This window comes from Piliocolobus tephrosceles, chromosome 13, assembly GCF_002776525.5.
Source record: "Piliocolobus tephrosceles isolate RC106 chromosome 13, ASM277652v3, whole genome shotgun sequence".
Lineage (NCBI taxonomy): Eukaryota > Metazoa > Chordata > Mammalia > Primates > Cercopithecidae > Piliocolobus > Piliocolobus tephrosceles.
The window spans coordinates 48797323-48817536 of record NC_045446.1 but is presented as its reverse complement, the minus strand read 5'-3'; positions in this window follow the sequence as shown (position 1 = coordinate 48817536).

Sequence of the window (20214 nt, the reverse complement as noted above, 5' to 3'; positions counted from 1 at the left end):
CGCCTATTGCCCTCCCACTCCTAGAAAAGCCGCTGTGGGCCAGTGAGCCACGGGGCCTTCTGGCAGCCCCACTCCTGTCGGGATGTCGGGACTGTGGGAAGTCCGTCCGAGAGCCCCACCGGGGGACTCTGCTGGCCTCCTTTGCCGGAGGCCAACAGACTTCTCCCCCACACCTTAGGTTACCAAAAATAAATGTGCAGTTTTGCTGTTACCCTTGCCTACTCGCTGGTTCTTTTGTGCTAGCTCGGCAGGTCTTAGAAAAACAAATCACTACCATCTAGAGATAGTTCAGTACACTCTCCATCCTCTTCTCATTTCTTTTCTATTCTGTTCTGATTTTTCTTATTTATATACTCATGCCATCATGATATTTACTTTCTACATTATAATTTATCCCTGTGCCACCTTCTAAATACATACACCCACATGCAGTGTCTTTCTTATTTTTCTGCCTTCTAACTTGATCATAGCCACAGCAAGTAGTTTTTTGATGGTTTCATTGAACGATTGCCTAAACTCTGGCTCTATACCCATATCTGCCACCCTTTCCCACCACTGAAAGTTCCCCTTGCTTGAGTCACTCTTTCTGGTATAACTTTGAAGGAAATCGAGTACTCAGCAGAAACCTACAGGTGACCTGGAGTAAGGAAAAGAACAAGGAGGACATAATGGCTCTGTGTCCTCTCATCTAATAAGAAGCCTAAAAATGTGGGGGATTCCAAATGGGCCAGCAGTAGACAATAGATTCAAGAATTGAGCCCAAATGAGTAAGTAAGTACCCTCATAGCACTCAGGATACTGAGCAATGCTATGAGAGAGGGAGAGCAGGAATGGCACTCAGGCAAGCCATTCCTGACCGCCAGGCCTTCCCAACTCAGCAATATCAGTGCAAAGCCAGGATAGAGAACAACCTGGTTTGGTGGCCAGCATTGGGAAGTCATGTTTCTGAGATGACCACCTCAAGTGGTCTTTAAAATCAGACATAAAAGTGGCCTTAGGGATCAGTTAGTCCAACTCTCTTTTATAGAAGAGAAATGTGAGACTGAGGAAAATATGCCACCAGCCCACCACCTCTTCTCACTATGAGCATCCATCCTTTTGACTTGTGTCCCAAATGTCTCTCCCAGTGGTCGGCCCATGGTGGATGTTCAATAACAGTTCAATGACCTAAGTGAGCAGAGGCCGAGAGCTCTGAGGGTATACCAAATTACAGATGGAGTGCTCAGTGGAACTCAGATTCCCCGGCCTTGATGACTTTAATTCTGGTCACCAGACAGATTAGTCTTTCAGAGTCATGGATCCAGTGGGCTCGTGGTCATGCTGGAGGGCCAATCCCATCACTTTCACCATTCACAACATTGCCCATTATCCCAGTCCTGTGACATTTGCCCATCTTGGCTTAAATTCAGAAATCTAAGGTCAAATCCCGTTACTGTTTCACTGTCTTTAACTTGAGTGACTGGTCTAACTCACTCAAATAGATATTCCAAGATTATATGTTTCTGTTCACTGCTGAATTCCCAGTGCTTAAAACAGTATCCTAACATAGTAGGTCCTTCACAAATATGTAATAAATAAACAAGTGAATGAATAGCCCAGGCATTCAGTTAGGTTCCAGCTCATGGCCCAACAACCATTTGAAGTAAATTCCTAGATTTCTGCTTTAAGAAGAAATCTAAGGCAGTTCCTGGACTTCCTGGGAAAGAATGTTATGATTAATTAGTAATGCCTACCACGGGCCCAGAAGCGTAGCGTGTAGCCTGGGTATTTGCTATCACCAGACAGGATAATTAAATGGTGGGAGGAAAAGAGAGGGAGAAGAGCATGTATTTTGGTTTTGTGGAGGGAACAAAGAGTGGGAAGTAAAAATCAAAGGTGGGATGAAATATAAAAGCCACTACCTTCCAGCTCCAAATTACTCTGATGAAGATGCTGACATCATAAAAGAAAACATATTCATGGTATACACACAAGGCTTCCACTTGAGGCCTAGCTAAATGCTCCTGCCAGTCCCCGGGGATCTCTGCTTCAGGGGGCTTCCCTCTTCCCTCCTGGAGCAGGGTCCACTTTCTAAGTGGCCGAATCTGAATGAGCTGGCAGCACTTTTCCAAACTAGAGTGTAGCCCTGTCTGGAGGTTAGTTCTGATTAGTAGGGGGAACATAGCTCAGGTTCTGGGGTCAAACAGATCTGGCTTCCACAACCATTTCTGAAAACCATGGCTTTGTTTGACATAGAAAAGACTACATATCTTACTGATATAAAATGGGAATAATATAATGATCCAACCACAGGAGTGGGCAAAATGAAATAATCTCTGTAAAGGGATTAATTCACTTCATATCTTTGTATTAGGATCTTTTGTTTTTAGTTTTATTTTGATTTAGACCAGCCACGTATAGGCAGCACCAATATTGTTCCCAAAGACCTACCATTGCTTAAGTGGATGGAAAAAAAGGGGCCTCTCCTCTGTGGTTTGCTGCAATAGTAGCTGCTTTTCCTAGATCCTGGAAGCCAGCTTAATTTTGAGTTCCCTGGCTGGGAGCCTCCAAATAAGCCCTGAGCATATTGAACTCCAGCTGTTGAGCTGAGGAACAGCTGGAAATTATACAATTGACACCTAAATGGAGGCGATGATCCCTGCACAATCACCTCTCGATTACCTGCACGATGCTTTCCGCCTCAGCCTCGCTGATTTTCCTGTGGTCGCCCAGGACCATGCTGACTTCTGAGGCTGGCCTGAGCTTGAACAATGTCTATATGATGGTGGCAGTGATGGTGGGGATGTGTGTGTTCATGCACATGTGTGTACAATCAAGTCTCATAGCCAAATTCACACAGAGCCTGGGAAGTACACATTGATTTCTATTATCTGTGCCTCTGCTTCCTAATGTATCAAGAAACCTGAAGCATTCCTTCAAACACACCAGGCAGAGCAAAACCATTCTTGGCTGCTTTTCAGCCCTGGAGCTGAGGCAACAATCTTCCTGAGAGACTACATAAGGAAGGCAGAATGGTGCAGTAGGAAAAGCATAAACTTTGTCTATTGCAAAGGCTAATTCCCAACTCTACCATGTTCAGCTGTCTGACCTTGGGCAAGTTATTTATTTTCTCTGTCTCACAGATGCTTTACCCAAGGTCACGTTTGGGGTTACTAACTCTAACGTCCATTTGCCCAACCACTTGGTAATCGTCTGCCTTCCTCATTTTCTGCACCAATCCAGTCTGATCCCATACAGGTGTTAGTGCCTATAGGCCTTGCGCCTAGATCCTCTCACCGTACCTCTCCACCATTCTCTCCAACACAAACTGGGGAGGTCTTTATGGTCCAGGAAGAGGTAGGGGCCTCCCTGCATCCCTCCTGGTCTCTCTTTTCCTTATAACCTGGTCTCTCTTTTCCTTATAAAAAGTAAGGAAAAGAAATAAGCATTTATGGTGTAACTAAACTATCTGCCAGGGGCTATAATTGCTGATAAATCCATCAAGTGTCATTCCTGATTTATGGATGAGGTTTCTGAAAATCACAGAAGTGAAGTGAGTTACCTGCACTCACACAGGTAGTGAATGAAATGGCAGCTGGCTTTGGTGGCCAGCCAAGAGTGAAGAAGCAGGATCTCCACCAGATGGCAAGATCACAGGCCCCTGGCCTGAAGTTCGCCCACTAATTTTGTGGCAGTGTTATGGGAGGAAACCTGTGGGGATGACAATAGACACCAGGTGACTGCAGGAGCAGTACTTCAGGCTGGCAGGGAAGGAACCACATGGTAGGGCCCAGGACAGCTGGTTAAGGAATGGCTCTGAGTGCTCATGCAGCTCTGCCAAGGAGAGGAGGGAGTGGGGAGGGAGTGAAAAGTGAGGTGCCCCAGGGATAAGGCTAAAGACTTATCTTGTTTTTTTTTCATTGTTATTGAAATGCATATCATGCAACTTTCCCTTCTTAGGCTGGGGCACCTTAAGGGAAACATCCAAAACACATTTCCAGAAAGGGGGTCTTGATCTTCTTTGTGCATTCAGAGAATATACGTTGAGTGTCTGCCTGGGACCAGGCATTGTTTGAGACTCTGCAAATACAGGAGAGACCAAGACAGATGAGTTCCTTGCTGTCATGCAGCTTTCATTCCTGGTAAAGGAGACAGATGATAAAAACAAAACATGTTAGCTGGGGACTCTGACCCTGAGCCCGTACTGTCTGCCAAGTGGGGACACTGGATACCCGTGGGAGATAAGAGGAGTTTCTCTGAATGTCATAAAGATTCTCTCTGTCCCTCTCCTCCCCACCCTGGTATGGAGGTTGAAATGCTAAATACTTTGCAAGGAAAAGCTCATTTCTGTACAGTGAGTATTTGCCCTGCTCAAAATGCCAGATGCACCCTGGTTGAGGACACTGTGGATAATGCATAAAGGAATTAGAAAGCTCCGGATAATGACAGATGCTGGACTCCTTAGGAAAGAATACAGAGTAATGGGATAGAGGCAGGCAATGAGATCTCTTTTAGACTTGGGGGTGTAACAGGTTGAATGGTGGACCCAAAAAAGATGTATCCATGTCCTGATCCCTAAAACCTGTGAATGTTACCTTCTTTGGAAAAACAATCTTTGCAGATGTGGTAAATTGAGGATCCTGAATGAGGAGATCATTCTGGGTGGTCCAAGTGGGCCTTAAATCCAATGACAAGTGTCCTTATAAGAGAAAGGCAGACTGAGATTTGAGACAGACATGAGAGAAGACCCACACAGGAGACAGCGATGTGTTGATGAAGGCAAAGATTGGAGTGATGTGTCTACAGGTCAAGGAAGGCCAGAGATTGCTGGCAGCCACCGGAAGTTAAGAGAGAGAGACATTGAATGGATTTTCCCCCAGAACCTCTGGAAGGTGTGTGGCCCTGTCAGCACCTTGATTTCGGACTTGCAGCTTCCAGAACTGTGAGAGAATAGATTTGTGACAGCAAATGAATACAGGTGGTCCAAGAAGGCTTCTCTGAGGTCACATAGATGCAGAGAGCTGACTTCCCAGGGGGACCAGCCATAGAGTGAGATGAAACACCCCAAAGATGGTTTCTCTTGGTTTGAGAAGAGATGACGTCCTCAGGCCAAAAGATTCAGGCAAGAGGCAGAATTAACTTATTAAACCTGGTAGGCCAGGATTCAACTCCTGGGGCTCAAATTCTGATTCTGTTGCTAATTGGTAGCTGTGTGACCCAACAAGCTGTGATCTATGCCTCTTTTTCTCACCTGAAAAGGGGCTCGATCATAGTGCTCCTCCCAAGTTGAAAGGAATGAGTTAATCAATGAAGTGGTTGGCCTGGAGTGAGTTCTCAATAAATGTTAGCTACAATCACTATTATTATTATTATTATTATTATTATTTGAAGTCACAAATGACCTGAATTCTCTTTCTTGATCACCAAGACTTAAGCAGAAAGGCTGAGGCTGTTTGCAAAACTATAAGAGAGTCGCTTTTTGTTAGCTGAGTCTTCAGAGTTGAGACTTCCCATTTCCACACAGTGGCCTTGGTGTGGTGGGAAGGAAGCCCCCAGCTCTCTAGAGGACTGGGTTGCACATCTTGCAGATTCCTGCCTTTCAGAGACCCATGTACATGCCACTCAGCTCTCCTTAAAGGCACAAAGCCGCCTGATAAGCAGATGACTGTCAGCTCCTCTGATTTCGCACCTGAGGGCCTGAGGGAAAGGAGAGGCCGGCTGGAGCTCTGCAAGCTCAGTCCTGCACTGCACCCCTCCCTGGGCTCCAGGAAAAAAAAAAAAAAAAAAGTCGTGATGCTGATGAAATGATTCCAAGAGGAGGGGCCAATGCCCTCCTCCCAGAGAGGTCTGACACTGATGCCTGGCCCCTGCACAATGACCTTCCCTACCCCTAAGGAGGGGCAGGGCAAGGGAGAGGTGGGTCCCTACAGGGTAAGTGTGGATCAGCAGGGAGAGAACGCAGGCTCAGGCAGAAGAGGCCACTGGGACAGGTTGAAGGCTGAGCAAAGGTTGAGGCAAGGACGTGGTTAGGAAACAGATTCATTTATTTAGTATGTGAATAATTACGGTGAATCTACTGCATCCCAGTAGCAAAAGCTTGGTTCTGAGGATATAAAGACAAACTAAATCAGATAGTCCTGCCCTCCTGGTTCTTACAGTCCAGTGAGAAATCAGTATCTAACCCAATAAGCCCACACACAAGTGTATAATTACTTACAAAGTCAGATAAACTTGTTCAAGCCACCCCAGTTTCCCCAGCTCTCTCCCATGGGGTTTCTTGGCAGACTCCAGAGCTCTCTAGACTTAGCATTCAGTCCTTAACTCCAGTTCTGATCCCTACCAGCAAAATACATGACTCCATTCCCTTTGTCTGTCCTAGACCCATAAAGGGCCTTCCCCTCCTAAGTCTCATTTGGCTGCCAGTGACTTACTAGGTCCCAGCCTTAGTCTCTGAACTATTTTCACCCTCCAGGCTTTGCAGACTTACTCTTCCTTTTTATGGGTTTTCCAAAAGAGAAAAAGTAACAATTACCTAAAGAAGAAGAGAGAGATCACTTTTAACCCAAAAGATATTGTTGCAACAAAAATTCTGTGCTTATCAAGTACAGATAAATTTCCAGGTGTGGGCTGGGTGTAACACCGAGATTTGCACAAACATTCCACGTTTTATTTTGCCTCTCACAGTTGTAAGTTTGTCAGGTGCTGGGCTTCTGTTCCCCAGAGTGCAGCCAAAAAAAGATAACTCAAAGGTTGGTATCTGCTGTTAAGGTGAAATACCACACTGCAGTGCTAGACTCCACCCCCTGAAACTCCACTATTTTCTTTGCTTGCATTAATTTTACTATTTCTACAGAATAGAAAGAGTCATCATTTTAAAAAGTGGCTACTTATCCTCTGGCCATTTCAACCATGGAGGTGGGTATACTCTGACAAAGGCTGGCAAGCGGGACAAGGCCTAGGTGGGGGATATGAAACCAGTAATCAGGATTGGAGGCAACAGGGTCATTTTGGAAATGACTGCTGCCTTTGACACCGGATGACATCACCACTGGACCTGAGAGTTAATATGGATCTAGGATTAAAATGTCATGTGAAGTACACAAGTTTGTAGGTAAAAATGTATCTCTGTTCTCTGTTGTTTGCCAAGAGACATGTTTTAATATCTCTTAAGGCTGAATGCTAAGGCTGATTTCCTGATTACAGAGGTCCTCTAATAGGTATTCCATCCTAGGTATTTTAAATGCCATGCTTGTGCATATGAGTGTGTAAATGACATGAGACAGAGAGAGAGACAGAGACAGAGAGCATGTGCATTAAACATTAGAAATGAGTTTTGTAGACCCATCCGTCTATCTGGCAAAGATTTCAAGGCCCAGTACATGTGTCTGTAAATCAGACACAAATAATTCAAATCTAGTGGGGACACTCAGTGTGTATACAAATGATAATGGCACAAGGCAGAATGCAAGTGCTATGAACAAGGTCCAAACAGAACATCACAGAAGTCTTGAGGGAGGGAGAAAAATTTCCTCTGATTAAATTCATAGGCATCACAAATTTCATCTGTCCTTCAGGATTTCACTGAACAGGTAAGGCCTTTTTAGACAGACTGCACAGCATCCACAAAGCCATGGAGGGGTAAAGGAAGAGAAAGTTCAGAGAGTGAGCCAGGAAATCAGAAAACCCCTGCCAGTAATAAGTTTTCCTTGCAAAAGGGGTCTCCTGGAGACTTTACAGGAACACATCTTTCCGTCCTTCCACCTGTCACTTCTTACCCTCCTAGACCCTCACCTACTAAAACCTCCTCTTCATCCTCCTTCTCAACCACAATGACTATACCACCCTCTTCGCCTGGACTTCCCACTGGTGCTTTACCTGTCCTGAAGATGGTCAGGCCACTGTTTGAGACTACCTCCCTGAGGAGGCAACAAGATCCCAATCACTGTAAGTTATTTAAACCAAGGCAGAACGTCTCCTTGTTTGAGACATTAAAGATAACGTAAGTGTCTGAGTGTTCTAAGCCAAAACCAGTAAACAAATAATAGTTGGTGACGTTGGGGTGGTGGTGAGCGTGTTGAGGATGACCACAAGAGAACATGCACATCAGGTGAGAGGAATGGGCTAGAGACCTGGGAACCTGAGAGAGGCAAGCAAGGATCCAGGGGAATAAGGGACTGGCTCAAAATCATCCAGCTAATGAATGGTGGGACCCAAGTCTCTTGAGTCCTTTTCGCAGCACCGTGATGCCTAAATAGCGTTTAACACTCAAACCTGAGAACAATATCCATCTCCATCTGCCTAAATAAATTGCTGGTTGCTAAAAATGGCACTACTGGTTGTTAGCATTTATGTTAGAAATCCCAAAGTTAAAAATAGTTTTTCAACATTATGGATTTTTTTCTTCAAAAGTTATGTTCAGATGATTCTATAATTTTAGCAATTAAATGCACTCTCATTATGTGTCCATTAGTACTGACTTCCTGTCCATGTGGAGAAGTGTTGTATAAAAATCAAGAACTCGGGCTCTGGAACAAGACTGTCTGGTTTTGATTCATACACTAAGGTGTAGAAACCTAAACAGAATTCCTAACTTCTGTGTATCTCGGTTCAGTCACCTACAAAACAATAATAAAAACTTGTGGCCGGGTGCGATGGCCCACGCCTGTCATCCCAGCACATTGGGAGGTCAAGACGGGTGAAACACCTGAGGTCAGCGGTTTGAGGACAGCCTGTCCAACATGGCGAAACCCTATCTCTGCTAAAAATACAAAAATTAGCAGAGCATGTGGCCTATGCCTGTAATCCCAGCTACTCGGAGACTGAGGCAGGAGAATCACTTGAACCCAGAAGACGGAGGTTGCAGTGAGCCGAGATCGCGCCATCATTGCACTCCAGCCTGGGCGACAAAGCAAGACTCTGTCTCAAGAAAAAAAAAAATAGTGCTTGTCTTATAAGATGTTGTAAGGCTAAAATGAATTAATACATGGCAAATTGTTAGCATAGTGTCTGGCCAATGGTAGGAGTACCATAGAAGTTTGGTCCTGTTATTATCATCAGTGATACTATTATTTTACATAGCTGAAGCTCTCAATCTTTATATTAAGAGCTCAGGATTTGATGAGAATCGAGCATGCTACAGATGATCCTTGTCCATGCATTTCTACTCCACGTGACCAGATTTGAGTTACTTGCTCAACCCCTAAATCAATTACAGCCCTGGCAGGAAAGAGATGGCATATCCAAACACGTAGGAAAATAGAATTTCATAGAAGGACTATTTGTAGAGGTATGGAAAGGAATACAGAAAACCAGCAAGGGGTGATACAGCACCCCAGGGCTAGCAACAGTGGGAATTGCAAGCACCCTGCCCTGAAGGAGCAAGTAGAGGGACTAGTTCTAGGAGCCTAAGGAGGGAGCTAGGGTGTCAATGAGGCTCATTAATAGGAGCAATAGCCTCCAGAAAGGGACATCACCATCCCCAGTGCTCTGGCTGAGAAGGAGCCAGGTGCCATACTCCAGTTTCCTGCTGCAGCTTCCCATTGGTCAAACTCAACCACAGTCAGAGTAAAGCTGTCCAAAGAGGCCATCCTCCTGGGGCATAGAGCTAAATCAAGAAGGCTAAAAGGCTTGGGGCGGGGTGGGGGGGGGGGGGCAGTGGAAAGGATTCAGCACAATCCCTCATTCACTTTGCTATGACAATCTACAGAAAATTTACCAATGATCGCAATATGACCCTAACCATAATTAGGACAGGAGTTCTTCCTTAAGCCTGCCCAACTGAAATGTGGCTTATGAAAAACTTTTTGTCTCAGTATTTTCTGTACAATTTAAATCCTACTAAAACTTCACTGCAATAAGACTAATGAACTAAGGAAAAATAAAATGCACACCAGCCTTCAAAAGATATAAACCCTGGTACCTAAATTCTGGGTTCCATTACTAGTTCTACTTCTTGTCACATAAATGATCCCCAGGACTAAGTGAACTAAATTCAATGGCAGTGAAGACAGAAAAAGCAAGGTGTGAGAAACACTTAAACAGCACAAACGGGCCTTAATAAGTCTTTAGATGTTGGAGGTATGAACGCTCAGATGCTGAAGAGCAAAGTGGAAGAAGCCAGGACTGTGTGAAACCATCTACTGTGTTAGGGAATGCAGTAGAGGTGATGGCTTCTCTTTCTCTGCAGAAGCACCTTTTTCTACTCCTTCTTCTACTCCTTCTTCAAAGCCCTAAGGTCTTTCCTTTCCTGGTAAATGGCCTCAGAAGGAAAAATTTATGCTGATGGCCCTTTGGCAGCTGAGGTCTATACTGGCCCAGGTCCCCAGCACAAAGCTGCCACCTTGGAAACTCAGCAAGTAGTTTGGACTAACTCCCGATTAACTAGGAACTTTGCAATCTCAGGAAAGGGATAATTAGCACAAGTGGTACAATTTGGCTGGGTCCTCAACTGAAAGCTGCAAGGAGACAATCAACATCAAAAAACCTCCTGATCCAGAAGTCTGCAAGGAAGTGGCTAAGGATAGAGAAATTTTGATTTTGTGCTTTTAATTTCCAGCTGAACCAGTCCCTAATTGGGACAATATCATTTATTACAAATTTGTTCCCATGTGGTCTCTGGGTTTACAATCTGCTACAGATAAGGATCCCTACCATGGAATAGTTTATGACTGTGTCCTCTGTCTTGTGTTGCAGTTATAAGGTAGTGTGGGATGGCTTGTTTTGCTGCTAAGATATCAAGTGCAGCTGGCAAATTTATTGGGTTTGCTCCTCCCTATCCAAACAGATTATTCTTCTCTTTCTCCCTTGCTAATGGCACTCCCTGCAAAGAATAGCAATAATTAAGAAGTCTGGTCACCAATGTCCTCAAAAGAAAGAGATGTTCTTTTAGAACTAACCCCCAGTGAAAAAGTTTCCCAAGGATTAACCTGGGCTGAAGACTTTGTTGACATTTTCCTGAACCAAGTGATAAACATCTATTAAGCAGCTGTAGTATACTGAAATTGTGAGGACACAAATGCACATTAAAACATGGCCTCTGCCATCAAGTAACTTAGAATTAAGTTAGGAAGACAAATGCATACACTCAAGCAGATGACCAACAACGTGAGTCCACCAGAGGACCTGGGCTTCATTCTGACTTCACCAAGCTGGGGCTCATCATAGAACATCTCTGAGCCAAGCAGTCCCAGGGTCTTCCTCTGTAAAAAGGCACCAAAATGTCTAGCTCATAGGACTGGTGTAGGAATTAAAATGAAGGCTGCTTGTGAAAGTACTTTAAAAATAAAAGTATTCATTATTACTTATGGCAAATTACAAAACTAAGCTAGAAATAACAATTTCAATTATGCAAAATGAAAAAAATAATAATTTCTGGAATTATCCACACGTGAAAATTATCTAATTATCTAGAAAGTTTCTTGGGATAACCAGGAAAATACCCATATTATGCTTTTAAATAAAAAATCAAGAATAAAATTTCAGCATGGTACACTTTTAAGTGTGCAAAAACAATGTATGGGAAAAATGCAAAGAGAAGCATCAAAGTGTTAAATAGTACATGTTAAAGTGATGACTTCTTTGGTAGCAATAACAACACCTAGCATCCAGATCTTGATTTCTAAATATCATGACCCACTGAAAGTAACCAGGAATCTCTGAAGAAATGGCTAATCTCAGGACTGAAACTGCATGAGTATAATTTGTGTTTGGAACATTGTATTGTCCCAAAGAGTATGGAAGTGCTCTAAAAGTAATAGGCAGATATCAAAAGGACATAGAAATCAACTTGAAGGAACTCTCATTGGCCAAATCTAGGACTGTTTGAGGATCTGAATAAATAATAGAAATAAATCATAACTCATGGAATAAAATAAGAATCCCTTAGCCCATAATGAAAATAAATAAATAAATAAATACAATTGGAGAGAATGGGAAGATTCTTCCCTACAGTAGGAAGAACTTTTGTTGCCAGCTAGGAATATATACAAAAAATAAAATTAGAAAACCACTATTTGGCCACCATAGTAATAGGTGATTCAAGCGAGAATTATCAACATATGTTAAAACTAGCAGGTAAAATTTTGATGAGAAACAGTATATAAACTTATTCTCAAAGTATCTTTTCAAAAAATACTTATTAATTTCAAAGTGGAAAATAGTAACTGTACATGAATAAGCCTATAGATACCACCTTAGCTAAGTAATTAAAGTTAACATCCTTAGTAATGGGACAAATCCATATCCTGTGGCTGATATGATGCAATGAGAAAGATGCAATCTTACTTCTGCAATGTTCATGCCAAAATTGCATAGTTTGAGTCCACATATGTGAAACAAAGTCACAGCCAAATTGAGGGGCAGTGTACAAATACTGTTCAGTGCTCTTCAACAATGTCAAAGTCATGAAATAAATAAACCGAGAAGAACGAGGAGCTAACCATCCCAATTGAAAATAAACTAAAGAGATATGATAACTAAATCCAATGCATGGTTCTAGATTAAATCTTGGAGTAGATTTTTATTCATTTGCCATAAAGACATTATTGGGACAACTAGAGATATTTGATCCATGGATCAGGAAATAGCATTGAACTAATGTTAATTTCCTAGTTTTGATAAAGTTTAGGTATGTAAGAGTTTATCTTTTTTAAAAAAAGAAATACAACCTTAAGTATTTAGGAATAAAGGAAGACTATGCCTCCAACTCATTCTTAATTGATTTGGGAAAAATAATAATAATAGGTGCCTATATATATATATATACACACACACATATATACACACATACACACAGATATATTTAGTGAAAATGATAATGTGGTGAAATGTAAATATTTATGGAATCTGAAAGAACAGTATACAGGATAGGTTGTGTTATTTTTGTGATTTTTCTGTAAGTTGTAATTATTTAAACATAAGGTTAAAATATAATGGTGTTGGGCAGTGGGAATCATTCTTCTTCTTTATAGTATAGTTTCTTCTATTTCTCAATTTTTTAGAGTTAGTATGTAAGGCAGGTAGAAAGATCTAGATACATATACACATGTGAAATATAGTTTTTATGTCACTCCATTAGCACTACTCCCATTGTACTTTATGTACTCCTCTAGTGTAAAACACTGTCTGTAGTCAAATTATCCCTGTTTCTTTCAGAAAAAGAGTGCCTTTCACTTCCTTCAGCTTCTGAAGGACAGAAGGTTAATTCTGATAAATAAGAAAATTAGGTAGAAACTATTCAGTAAAACTCTAGAGATGTAATTCAGGGGACCTGAGACAGGACCATCCTGGGTCCCAAGAGACTACTAGTCCAAAACCCAGATGTATCAGTCAGGTATATGACTGAAGCAAGACTGCAATAACAAAAATCCCCAAATTTCAGAGCCTTTTATCAACAAAGACTTATTTCTTATTCACATTACCTGTTGACTGAAGATGAGCTACATTCTGGGCTCAGTTGTACATGGCTTCCTTGTCCTGGAACCAAACTGGGAAAGTATCCTTCATCTTGATTTCATGGCAAAGGAGAAAGAGCAAGACAACTAATGGAAACATTCAAGGGGTCTTAAAGCTTTTCTTCACAAAGGACATATGAGAATTTTACTCACATTTCATTGATCAGAACCTATGCTACTCCTCCTATAGGGATGCTTTGCAAATTATATGGCAAGAGGCAGGGATATCAAATCTTCTTGGAAAGGAGGAAATAAAAGTTGGAAGCAATGACACATAGTTAAACAGTATGTGTTTTTCTCATAAGTCTTTGCTTTCCTCTCTTTTGCACATAAAATTTACCTACTCTCCAAAAGAGAAGGCCAGAAGTCTAAAGGAATATGACATTAAATCAAAAGCCCAGGTTCTTACAACAATCTATATACCAAATGTGATAAAAATGTGGCTCCTCTTGATCCAGAGACCTATGTACCAAAACTAAAACAAAACAGTTACCTTTTCTTTCTCAAACGCAACATATGTTTGTGGAACAGGGCCAAGAAAGCTGCAATAAACTCTCCCATTTGTAAAGGAAAAGAATGAAAAGATGGAAGACATCAAGTGGTCACTGGTCTATAGCTATTCTGAAATCTGGCTGGGCAAATATTGTAAACCCATACCCTGGGGTGTGGAATATTCTTTGTTTAGATATCACATCTGCTTCATGGGTGCAGGCATTTCTCTTCATGTCTCTTGGATTCACACTTTGATAATTCTTTTTTTTTTCCATTATTCTCTTTAAGTACATGTATAGAGAATATTAGAAATCTTCTCCTTGAGCTGGGGTGGCAGAAACTTAGCAGCCCTAAAGTTATTTTCTGTGTTTAACAGACGTAGTCTCATAATTCAGGTTAATGGCTCTTTGGAAGTAAAACTATCTCAAAAATATTATTGTCCTTTTCACCAACCAACTTTTTACGCCAACTGCCACACTTGGAATTCTTTTCTGGACATGCATCTCTTTCTATAACCAATTGGAAGGACTTTATAGTTATTATACTTTAATAAGACAGAAAATCTTTCTTTCCTTTCCTTGAACTATTTTGTCCAATTTAAATAATGTACTAGGGGTCTCCTTAATAAATTAGAGGCTTTAACAAAGAACATGGAGGTCGCATCCTTGATTAGAACTTTGCCTTGAGACCATAATATAATAAGCTTTTGTTGCTTGACAGATTTCCAGTTTAAATTTTATATATTAGATATAAGAATGAGTTACATCCTACAGATTCTGAAAGTTCAAGACTCTCTCTTTTTCTTTTTATTCTTGCTTTAAAACTAGCCATGTCCTTCTGAACTCATCTCTTCTTTATAGTATCTTGTCATATCCTTCTATGAACAATTAAGTCAACCAGGCCTCGTCCCATTGGCCAATCTTATCACCTAAAACCACTACTTAATTAGATAAATTATCTGTCTTGCAAGTTATCTTATGGTTTTACAAATGTTTAGCTATTTCCTAATGTGAGTCATAATGTTATCAGATTCAATAATAGTTTCCTCACTACCCACTGCTTGACTCTGAAGCTAATTCTACATAATTTTGTTGTTTTTGTTTTGTTTTGTTTTGTTTTGTTATGGTAACACCCCACTTCTGGTACCGACTTCTGTGTTAGTCAGCTTTCGCTGAGTACAATCATAGTAACTGCCTAAAGTCTCAGTGGCTTCTAAATACAAAATTTAGTTTTGCTCGTATGTAATGTGAGTCTTACCTAATGACAGCTGACTTGTACACTTATGCACTGGGACTTTAAGTTCCAAAGGAAGGCCTCAGTGCTTCAGAGATGGTATTATAGTAACCAGGAAATCCGACAAAAGGGAAGAAACTTTCTCCTTCTGCTGTTTTTCTTAATACAGTGAATGACTTCACCATCTATCTAGCTTCCCAAAGCTACAAATAGATAGATGAGTAATCCTCTATTTCTTCCTCTCCTTCACCCCCTACACTCTCCAGTCATCAAGTAAAAACATTCCTGGCAACTGGGACATTACCTGACTCATTGTGTAGTCTCTCTAAACGTTTGCTTTTTTTTATGTTAATGCACAAAAATATATGATCAAAAAATATAAAGTTTATGAAATCCCTATTCTGAAGCAGGGACTATTTTTATTTTAATTTTTATTTTTTAGAGAAATGCTCTTGCTCTGTTGCCCAAGCTGGAGTGTAGTGCCACAACCATAGCTCACTGCAAGCTCAAACTCCTGGGCTCAAGTGATCCTCCCACCTCAACCTCCTGAGTAGCTACTACTACAGGCATGTGCCACCATACCTGACTAATTATTTTAATTTTTTTTACACATGGCATCAAACCCAAGTCTGCATCACTGAAATGCTCCTGTTCTTTGTATACCACATGCCTCTATTAGTCGCTGCTTTGGGACTAACTGGAGGACCATAAGAACAGGCTTAGGTAGACCCTAGTCTGCCACTAACTCATCTCTACTTGTGCTTTTAAATATGCTATGTATAAGGGGCAATGTGGCCTACTTATTTGGTAGGCCCAGGGTCATTTTCATCTTCATTTGAAGGACTCCAGAGCATCACCTTCATTTAACAGAATCCTTCTGAGAAGTATTGGCCCCTCTCTCTAAATTCTTGGATAACCCAGGATGAAGAATCTTGTGTTATTGATTTTATCACCTGGCCGTCATTCTCATCAGCCTGAAAATTATGAGAGTAGCTACAGTACTGAGAGCCTTGTTCCCAAGAAATTGATCACAAATTGTAGTAGGTGGTGTTCAAAGATCAGATGATCTCAATGAATCACATATTTCAGTATTTATGTCCTGATATAGTATCCTCCCACATCGAAACTGAGTTGGCCTGTGACTCACTTTAACCAATAGAGTACAGCATTATATTGTGCCAAATCTGGGCCTAAGCTTTAAGAATATCTGGCCATATTTGCCCTTTTAGGAACCTTGAGTTGCCATTTAAGAAGTCTTGCTGCCTGCTGGAACGTCTACTTGGAGAAAGCAAGTGGGGAGGCCACACGGAGAGAGTAGCCCCAGACTACATGAAGACAGAGAGAAAGATCTGCCATCTCAGCATCCCAGCTGAGTTCAACTTTCAGTCAACCTTTCTTGATTCTCCTGGCTATAGTGAAAGGTCAAATGAAGTAAGATTTGAAAAGGTGATGTGTAAGCTGGACAAGCACACAGGTTTGTGTTACATTCAATCAATCATAAGAGTGTGTTGAGTATTGAGTTCAGCCAGGCTGTGGTAGATAGTACAGGGAAGAGGATACCAACCCTATTCTGAAGGATTTCCCACTAGAGAACAAAACAAATTTCTGTGCAGAGAAACTGCATGTATGGACATTCTCCCACTCAGCTCTTGTCAGAACCACAAGGGTGGAGGGAACAAAAGAAGGTCAGGACTGGGGAGTGGGGCTGGAGATGGTGTATGCCACTGAAGGTCAGAACACATAATGAGGTGGTCACACCACCTCTCCTAGGGGAGGCAGATTTGTTATGGCACCTTCTGGAGAAATCAACTAACTCGTTATGGGCTCTGTGAGTGAAACCCCATTTCAAGGGAGCAAGGTCTTAGAGGACAGAAAGGAAGGTGAGGTGGCATTAAACCCAAGGTGCTAGAATTCTGACCAACCTTTATCCAGGGGACACAGGGAAATTTTGAAGTCAATTATCCTCCTCTGCAAGAGCCCTCCATTCCTAGAAATGCATTCTCGTCCTTGGAGAAAGACCAAAAGTTCCTGGAAAAGGGCCACAACAGGAGCAAGACTGGCGAGATACTAATAGAGAGAGAGAGGGTGCCATGGATTCACAATGTGTGGTGCCAAGAACTAAAAAGAAAATAAATGAGGGAAAGTCAAATTCCCTCCTGGCCACAGAGGCCTTCAGGAGGCAGAGCAGCTCACAGGCTGCTAGAACCACTAAACTGATGTCCTGAACAACCAGTCAAGGCTGCAAGTGAGCTCCATTCTCAGTGACACTCCACGTGGCTAGTTCTGCCTTGTGAAAGAGCCCTTCTCTAGACTTAAAGAATTCTAGAATGGGCACAGCTTTAAGAGCCCAGACAAAACTGTGCTGCTTTCTGAGCATCTCAGTACGAGCTGTTCATGGTTATAACTTGGACAGACTTACCCCAAGGCATGCTAGGACCTCAGCATTTCAGACTATGAGATGAAAAAAAAAAAAAAAAAAAAAAGGAAAAGAAAAGAAAAGGACTGACCCTGTTCTAAGGGTCTAAAGGGAAAGCCAAAGGCCCTTTTCACACGTACAAGTGGTGAGCCCAAGTTTGAATTAGGCTGGAGTTTTTGTGAAAGGAAATCTATTCAGGTGTCCAGTATAACAATGAGAAATCTGGTTTGCATGGATCCATGTATCAGGAACACTGAGAAATCAGCAATTCAGAGAGTACATGGGGCCACAGATAACCTCTAGGCACACCAAATGGGCTGAATGCAACAAGGCAAATATTAGACTCCTTTAGGTACAAGGATAAACCTAACAAATATTCTGCCAGTCTTGGTCACAATTTCCTTAGGGAACACACCACTGCCTACTATTTAAGAAGTCAAGAACTGATCATCCCAGTGATGGAGTGCTCTCCTTTCCCTCCACTTTTCCGGAACTTTCCCACTTAGCTCCATTCAATCCCTGCATACACATATCCTTATCAAAGTTTGGCTCATGTTCTAGGGGACCAGCTCTCAGTATATAACTCTATTTGTATTTGATGAATTTTTAAGTTTTTTTTTCTTTTTTCCTTTTTTCAGAGACAAGATCTCACTTTGTCACTCAGGCTGGAGTGCGATGGTGCAATCAGAGCTCAAACTCCTGGGCTAAAGTTATCCTCCTGCGTCAGCGGGGCTGGAACTACAGATGCATGTCACCATGCCTGGCTAACTATTTATTTTTATAAAGAGACAGGGTCTTGCTACATTGCCCAGGCTAGTCTCGAACTTCTGGCCTCAAGCGATCCTCCTGCCTTAACCTCTCAAAGTGTTGAAATTACAGGCATGAGCCACCGTGCCTAGCCTAAAGTCCATTTTAGTACAGTAACTAATGACTCAACACTTCTTTCCTCCTACTGATGCTTAGAACTAAAGATGACTCCCCAGATTGAAATCTTACCTTGACCATACTGATTCTTCCCTTGAAGGTTTAATAGTTCATTGATGACTACCTCATTTCTCTGCCCCAGGCTGACAATATTCCTAACTACTGCCTCCTTCTCTCCAGCAGGTTATACTGAAAATTTTCTGGTTCTATTCACTGCTGATATATATGCCTAGGCCTCTTCTCTGCTCAGGTAAACTCTATATGCCTCATAGAAATATTTTAGTGAAGAAATAAAGTGGAAATCTAGATCCAAACTGCCCAAAAAATTCCATAAAACTATTGTAGTTCTAGAACCTGTTTTCTCCAGACAATATTTTACGAATTGGCCTGGTGTGTGTAAGTAACAGATAAATGCTTATCTACTAAAGTAAGGGTAGGGAGAAAGTTTGCCAAGGCAGATCCTTAGGCCTCCAAAGGACTCCCAGACTCCCAGAGAAAGCACCACTGACCTAGACAAGTCACTCAACCTAGACTAAGTCACCTAATTTACAAAGGAGAAAACTAAGGCCCAGAGAGTGGAAGTAGTTTTCTCAGACTCACAGAATAAATTGCTATCAGAGTCTAATCAAGAAATAACATCTGTTCTGATACCATACTCTGTCTCTAAAATTTATCCAGGATATCCATGGAATCAGATAATCAAGTTTATCAACTACATCAGTTTGACTTTGTTCATCTTATTTGGGAAATTGTGTAAAATAACAAATCCAACATAATGTCAAATCAGATTTTATTAATTTCATTGATCCCTATTAGAGTCATCACAAACCTTTTATTTTAGGAGAATCAGAAAATGTTCAAATTGAATAAAAATAAGTTGATTGTGTTAGATAAATAATTCAAATGTGCTTTGAAAAATGCATTTTTTCTAATAAGTCATTGAAATCATCTTTCTATGGAAAACCACGTTAATAATTTAAATAGACTTGTTAGTGTATCTGTTCATGATCAATGCAAGGGCTGCAATCAGCACTTGTTTGAAGCACATGTAGAAAATCTAGCAGGATATGAGATTTAGCAATACCTGCATGGAAGGGTGAAGTTAGTCTAGGGACTCAAGTTTTATAACATGCATATGGTGACCATATTTTCTAAATGAGAAATCAGGACACATGGTTGACAAGGAATAATATCCTTATGGGGACAATGGAATAGATATAGCAACCAGGTCTGTTGCAGAGAACCTGGAACATATGGTCCAGAAAGATAGTCTACAGGGGCAGTTTTGTGAGGCTTGTCTCCTTCACAATTAATGGTCTTATTTCAGGGTTGGGAAATTGATGTGTATTCCCAGTAACCGGGTCCTTAACTTTCACTTTGTCCTCCTCAGGCAAACTTTACTGAAAAAGAAAGGTCTTTGGAAAGTTAAAGTGCTCTAGAAATATGAACTAGCATAACCATTAACAAGATTATAAATATATAATTAATTTATTTATATGTTGGACAAAGTATTTATTGATCAATTTAACATACATTTATATGCCTATTTTGTATTATGCTTTGTATTGGACATTGAGGACATAGTGATGAGCCAAGCTTGATCCTGTTCTCATGAAGTTTACAGTCTAAAAGATGGTATACAAATACAGTAATAATCACAGTATGGTGGTCATATAGTCATAGGGGTTAACAGTCTATTTGCCATCTTTTCAGCCTTTT